This window comes from Dromiciops gliroides, chromosome 2 (assembly GCF_019393635.1).
Source record: "Dromiciops gliroides isolate mDroGli1 chromosome 2, mDroGli1.pri, whole genome shotgun sequence".
Taxonomy (NCBI): Eukaryota; Metazoa; Chordata; class Mammalia; order Microbiotheria; family Microbiotheriidae; genus Dromiciops; species Dromiciops gliroides.
This window is the reverse complement of record NC_057862.1, coordinates 510832748-510840228: the sequence shown is the minus strand read 5'-3', so window position 1 is coordinate 510840228 and position 7481 is coordinate 510832748. Positions and strand designations below refer to the sequence as shown.

The window sequence follows — 7481 nt, the reverse complement described above, 5'->3', positions numbered from 1 at the left end:
CGTCTGTAATTTTCTTTCTCTGTTTTGGCTCTGCCTGGTTTAGGTATCAACACCATATTTGTGTCATAAAAGGAATTTGGTAGAACTCCTTCTTTATCTATTTTTCCATATAGTTTGTATAGTATTGTAATTAATCGTTCTTTAAATGTTTGGTAGAATTCACTTGTAAACCCATCTGGCCCTGGAGATTTTTTTTAGGGAGTTCATTGATGGGTTGTTCAATTTCTTTTTCTAAAATGACCTTATTTAAGGATTTTATTTACTCTTCAGTTAACCCAGGCAGTTTGCATTTTTGTAAATATCTATTTCATTTAGATTGTCAAATTTCTTAGCATACATTTGGGTAAAATAGATCCTAATGGTTATTTTAATTTCCACTTCATTAGTGGTGAAATCACACCTTTCATTTTTGATACTGGTAATTTGGTTTTCTTCTTTCATTTTTTAAATCAAATTAACAAAAGGTTTGTCTATTTTATTGTGTTTTTTTTCATTAAACCAGCTCTTATTTTAATTGATTAGTTCTATAGACTTCTTGTTTTCAATTTTATTAATTTCTCCTTTGATTTTCAGGATTTCTAATTTAGTATTGAATTGGGGATTTTTGATTTGTTCTTTTTCTAGCTTTTATAGATGTATGTCCAATTCATTGATCTCCTCTTTCTCTTTTTTAATTCATGTAAGCATTTAGAGATATAAAATTTCCCCTAAGTACTGCTTTGGCTGCATCCCATAGGTTTTGTTTTGTCGTCTCATTATTGTCTTTCTCTTGGACGAAGTTGATTGTTTCTATGATTTGTGTTTTGACCCACTCATTCTTTAGGATGAGATTGTTTAGTTTCCAATTAATTTTCAGTCTATTTTTCCATGGCTCTTTACTGCATGTAATTTTTATTGCATCATGATCTGAAAAGGATGCATTTCCTTTCTACATTTGACAATGAGGTTCAAAAACTGCTGAAACAAAGGTATATTCCTTTCTATCCCCAGTCAGTTTTCTCCAGATATCTATCATATCTAACTTTTCCAATATTCTATTTCACCTCTTTAACTTCTTATTTATTTTGTGGTTAGATTTATCTAATTCTGAGAGAGGAAGGTTCAGATCCCCCACTAGTATAGTTTTGCTCTCAATTTCCTCTTGTTACTCATCTAACTTCTCCCCTAAGAATTTGGCTGTTATACCACTTTGTGCATACATGTTTAGTATTTATATTACTTCATTATCTATCATACCACTTAGCAAGATGTAGTTTGCTTCTGTATCTCTTTTAATTAGATCTATTTTTGCTTTTGCTTTCTCTAACATAAGAATAGCTACCCCTGCTGTTTTGATGTCAGCTGATTCAAAATATATTTTGCTCTAACCTTTTACCTTTACTTTCTGTGTATCTCCCTGCTTCAAATGTGTTTCTTGTAAACAAAATACTGTAGGATTATGATTTTAAACCACTCTGCTAATCACTTCTGTTTTATGGGAGAGTTCATCCCATTCATATTCACAGTTAAGATTATTAACTGTTTATTTTCCCCCCATCCTTTTTCCCCTTTGCTTTTACTCTTTTTTCCCTTCTTTCACCCTATTCCTCTTTACCAGTGTTTTGTTTCTGAACACTGGTTCCCTCAATCTGCCCTCCCTTTTATCAGCTGCCTTACTTTTTCTTTCCCCCTTTCCCCCCACCCCCTGCTTCTGCTCTCCCTTCTATCAATACCATTCCTTTCCCCTTCCTCTTTTGTTTCCTTAAGAGTAAGCTAAGTTCCTTTATAGAAATGTGAGTGTATTTTATTCCCTCCCTGAACCAAATCTTATGAGAGTAAGGTTGAAACAATGCTCACCCCTCCCTTCTTTCCCTCTTTAACCCCATATCACCTCCCCCTTCCTCTCCTCCCCCTATTCTTCTTTTATTCTGTCATATAAGTTTCTTTATATCATCACATCAAAGTCAATTTAATAACAATACCTTAACAGATATACAGATCCCAAGAGTTAAAAGTACTATATTCCCTCATAGGGATGCAAGAAATTTATCATCATTGAACAACCTCCCCCCACCCTCATCTTATTTACTTCTTTATATTTCTCTAGAGTCTTATATTTGGAAGTCAAATTTTCTATTCAGTTCTGGTCTTTTTCTCAGGAAGCTTTGAAAGTTCCCTATTTCATTGAATGTCCATCTTTTCCTCTGAAAGAGAACGATCAATTTTGCTGAGTAGTTGATTATGGGTTGTAATCCAAGCTCCTTTGTTTTCCTGAATATCTTATTCCATGCCCTGTATTCCTTTAATGTTGAAGCTGCCAGGTCCTATGCAATCCTGACTGTGGCTCCATGATATTTAATTGATTTCTTTATGGCTGCTTGGTGTATTTTCTCCTTCACCTGATAATTCTGGAAGTGTGCCATTTGGGGTCTCTTTCAGGAGGTGATTGGTGGATCCTTTTTGGGTTTTTGGTGGTTTTCTTTGGTGAGGTAATTGGGGTTAAGTGACTTGCCCAGGGTCACACAGCTAGTAAGTGTTGAGTTTCTGAGGCCAGATTTGAACTCAGGTCCTCCTGACTCCAGGGCTGGTGCTCTATCCACTGCACCACCTAGCTGCTCTGGTAGATTCTTTCAATGATGATTTTATTCTCTGATTCCATAATTTCAGTGCAGTTCTCCTTGATAATTTCTTGGAATATGGTGTCTAGCCTCTTTTCTGGATCATGGCTTTCAGGCAGTCTAATAATTCTCAGATTATCTCTCCTGGATCTATTTACCAGGTCAGTTGTTTTTCCAGTGAGGTTTTTCACATTTCCTTCTATTTTTCCAGTCTTTTGACTCTGCTTGACAAAGTCTTGGTGTCTCATATAGTTATTAGCTACCATCTGCCCAACTGTAGTTTTTGTTTATTTGTTTTGTTTTGTTTTGGGGTTTTTTGCAGGGCAATGAGGGTTAAATGACTTGCACAGGGTCACACAGCTAGTAAGTGTAAAGTGTCTGAGGCTAGATTTGAACTCAGGTCCTTTTGAATCCAGGGCTGGTGCTTTATCCACTGCACTATGTAGTTGCACCCAATGGTAGTTTTTAAGGCCTTATTTTCCTCTGTAAGCTTTTACACTTATTTTTCTATTTGGCCAAATTTTTCTCCCATTTGGGCTTTTTTTTTCACCTTTGGCAAATTGTATTTTTTAAGGAATTGTTTTCCTCTGTCAATTTTTGTGCTTCTTTTTGCAGTGTAACTCTCATTTCTCTCATTTTTTTTCCATTTTTCTTCACTTCTCTCATTTGGTTTTTAGAAGCCTTTTTGAGCTCTTCAAAGAAAGCCTTTTGTCTTGAGACAAGATCATCTTCCCACTTGAGTATTCACTTGTAGGCATTTTGACGAACTCATTCAAGTTTGAGTTTTGGTCTTCCCTTTCACCATAGAAGCTGTCAATGATAAGGGTCATTTTATGTTTCTTGCTCAAGTTTTAGCCTATTTTTAAACTTATAAAGTTGAAGTCTGCTCTTGGGGCACAGGGTTCATTGTTGCAAGCTTCTTACTGCACTCAGCTGCACCAATCTCAGCTGCCCCACTCTCAGCTGTGTGGAGTTGCAGCAGTGTCAAGTTGCAGCAGTGTCAAGCTACCTATCTAACTGACCTATGCTGAGCTGAGCTGAGCTGAGCTGTGTTGAGCTGAGCTACCCACTGAGCCAAGCAGTGCTGAGCCAGCCTCCCCTTTCACCCAGGTGAGATAGACCTTTCCTGAAGTCTTCTAAATTATCTCAAGTAGGAGGATTGTGTCTCTCTTTTTATATGTTCTGTAGTTCCAGAATCTGTTTAGAGGCTTGATTTAATGTTGTTTTTAAGAGAAACATGGGAAAGCCAAGGCAACTTCCTGGCTTCTTTCTGACATCTTGGCTCACAACACTTGGTCTAATGGAAATAATTTAGAATTTTATTTTTTATTATTTGAAAGGGTTAATTGAGGCTATTTTCCTCTATAGAGAGGGAATGGGATAAGAAGTATTTCAGGCAAATTAACTAAAATCAAGAACCTGGGACTGCAATTGAAATTTGGGTAAAATCAAAATTTAAGGTATGAAAAATTAATAAGGAAACAAGAAACTTTGAGAGCTGTATACTAAAATATAGAGACTAACCATGAGTAAAAAATAAATAAAGATAAGCCCCAAGATGTGGGGAGAATAGAGAGATCAGACTTCCTTCATAATATGTATTTACTCATATAGAATGTATAGTGGAGGGGATAGGTAAAAGTTACAGTGGAAAGTACCCCTCCCCTCCATGCACAGATATATACATTTACAAACCTCAAGCCATTAAAATACTTATTTAGACAACTGGAATACCACTCTTCACAATTCATAATAGTATGTGGAATTTATATAATAGTTTAAACTTTTCAAAACAGCTTCCATATATTTTTCCTTTTGCTTTCTACAAAGGAAAGTTCCTGTACAGAGAGCAGTTCCATACATATATATATATATATAACAAAATCATTTCTTGTCTTTAATCTCTTTGATTTATAATTTTCCTCTATTTCTGAGGGAGAGATTAGTTATTTTACCCCAACTCCTACCCCTGTAAAGTGGCTCCAAGTGAATATGTGATGAATATATACTTGCAAAAGATACTGAGCTGAGTAAAAAAATTCAGGGGAACAAATATCTAAGGAATAATATCCAAGTATGACATTTTTTCCTTCTGTTCTTAGAAGTCTCTTCTTCCATTGGTGACTTCTTATCATACTTCCATTCTGTGACAGTTTCAGATCCAGGGATCTGCTAGAACAGGTTTGGGGCTGCTACAGGTAAGATGTTAAGGAAAAAAGACACAGAGACATAGGATGGGATTGGAAGGGCCCCATGCACTCGGGTGGAGGCAAAAGGCAAAAGTTTATTCAGACAGTCTGACATTTTTATACTTGAGGTGAGCAAAAGGAATGTCTTTGTGTGAAGTTTGCACCAAAAGAATAGTATGAGGGGCCATGTTGGCCTTATCTATGATGAGGAGCATGTTTCTGTCCTTTGAAGTTTCATTGGTGCCTATGCAAATGCATCATCCTTGGTGCCCAGCAAATGCATCTGCATCTGGAAAGGGTCATTGTGGTTTACAGCCCTCTCATCAAGGGCTAACTAAGAATCAGTGCATATTTTCTGGAAGGGGGAGGTCTGTCAGTGAGCTTTACTCGAACAGTGAAAGGGGAGCTTTTGTTAGCCCCTAACAATTTAGGAAAAAGAACTCAAGCCAGTCATTCCCCATTCTCCATACTTTGAAGAATAGTCTCCTCCATCATGCAAATTTTCTGATATTGATTTTTTTTTCTCCATATTTTCTCATTCCAGATTCTACGTCTGCCCCTTCATCAGAATGCATGGAATTTCTCCTTTGGAACAGAGGAAGAAGTATATTGTATGAAGGGCAGGAGGTGAGTTTCTAAGGGTGAAATATCATTTATTTACATCTGGAGAAAAAGTATATTTAAATATAGTTCCTAATAACTGAGAAATAATTCCAACAAATAGATACTATTTAATACAAATGTTCTCATATTTCTTGGAAATCATCAAATCATCATCTTCATCATTTCTTAGGATATAATAGTATTATATTACCTTTAGATACTGTAATTTGTTCATCCATTCCACAAATTATTGGGCACAATTTGTTGTTTCGTGCTCATGTGAATTGGCAGCAAGGCCTGATCTAGCTGCCCCTATGATGGGAATGGCGACCATGTTGTGCTGGGTAATGTGCAGGAGAACCAGTAAGTTAGTACCAGCTTTGGGATGTTTGGGCTCCAGACAAAAGCACAGCCTCCCTGACTTGCCTTATGATCATGGTGTATTGCAGCCTCATATTAATGCACAGATCATGCAGTTGCACCACAGCAAACATCGCGACACTTATGTGAATACCTTGAATGCTACAGAAGAGAAATATAAAGAGGCCCTGGCAAAGGGTGATATTACTGCTCAGGTAGCTATCCATCCTGTACTGTGGTTAAATGGTGGTGGTCATATCAAATCATACTATTTTCTGCATAAACCTTAGCCCAAATGGTGGAGGAGAACCCAAAGTGGGACTAGTGGAAGCCATCAAACATGATTTTTGCTCTTTTGAAAAATTTAAGAAGTTGACACCTGCATCAGTTGGTGTTCAAGGTTTAGTTTGGGGTTGGCTTGGCTTCTATAAGGACCAGGGATGGCTGCAAATCACTGCTTATTCTAATCAGCATCTTTTGCAGGGAACAACAGGTCTTATTCCTTTACTTGGAATTAATGTGTGAGAACATGCTTATTACATTCAATATAAAAAATGTTAAACCTGATTATCTAAAAGCAATCTAGAATGTTATTAATTGGGATAATGCAACTGAAAGGTACTCAGCTTACAAAAAGTAAAGTGTTGGTGTACTCACTATTTAAACATTTGCTCTTGTTGAAACTACTTTGTGGGGGCAGAGCCAAGATGGTGGAGAGGAAGCAGCAAGCTGCCTGAGCTCTCCTTCTGTTCCCTCAAAACGAACATTAAATCAAGCCTCTGGACAGATTCTGAAACTACAGAACCTGCAAAGAGACAGAGAGACACAGTCCTCCAACCAGAGATAATTTAGAAGACTTCAGGAAAAGGTCAGTCTGACTCGGGCAAAAGGGAGGCCAAGTGCAGGGCAGCAACCCAGCGCCAAGGGGGTTGGGGCAAGTCAGCAGGAGCTGCGGGCCACAGCTGAACAACTGAGGCCCCTGGAACCTGGTTCAAAAATCTGGTGGCCAAGAAGGACAGTGGAAAAACCTACCTGCACTGGCCAAGAGGGCCATGAACTGGTCAGATGGGATCAGACGCCAGGGTCCGGCGCCTGGCTGGCCGAGCACAATCAGACAGGAAGTGCAGGGCAGGGGATCTCCACATACCATAAAGGCCTCAGAGTAAAAACACAGTCACACAGCACCTATACCCCTGCACAAGAAGCCCAAAACAGGGACCCTGGTGCCCCCAGAGCAGACCTCAACTTAAAGAATAAATAAATAAACTGCAATAATGAGTAAGAAGCAAAAAAGAGCCCTCTCCATTGAGAACTTCTGTATCAATAGGGAAGAAGCCAACACAAACTCAGATGAGGACAATAGCATCAAATTGCCTACATCTGAAGCCTCACGAGGGAAGGTGAATTGGTCGCAAGAACAAAAAGCCTTCCTGGAAGAGCTCAAAAAGGATTTTAAAAATCATTTGCAAGAGGTAGGAGAAAAAATGGGGAGAGAAATGAAAGCAAAACAAGAAAACTATGAAAAAAGAATCAGCAGTTTGGAAAAGGAAGCACACAATTTCACTGAAGAAAACAAAGCCTTAAAAAATTCATTTGGCCAAATGGAAAAAAAGGTGCATAATCTCACTGAAGAAAACAATACCTTAAAAAATTCACTTGGCCAAATGGAAAAAAAGGTGCATAATCTCACTGAAGAAAACAATGCCTTAAAAATTAAAGTGGGACAGTTGGA

The 7481-nt window shown here is 37.9% G+C and overlaps 1 pseudogene; it reads left to right on the top strand.

Annotated features, from left to right (window-relative positions):
* Nucleotides 1-5712: 5712 nt before the first annotated feature.
* LOC122743974 lies at nucleotides 5713-6389 on the top strand (annotated as a pseudogene).
* Nucleotides 6390-7481: the final 1092 nt, after the last annotated feature.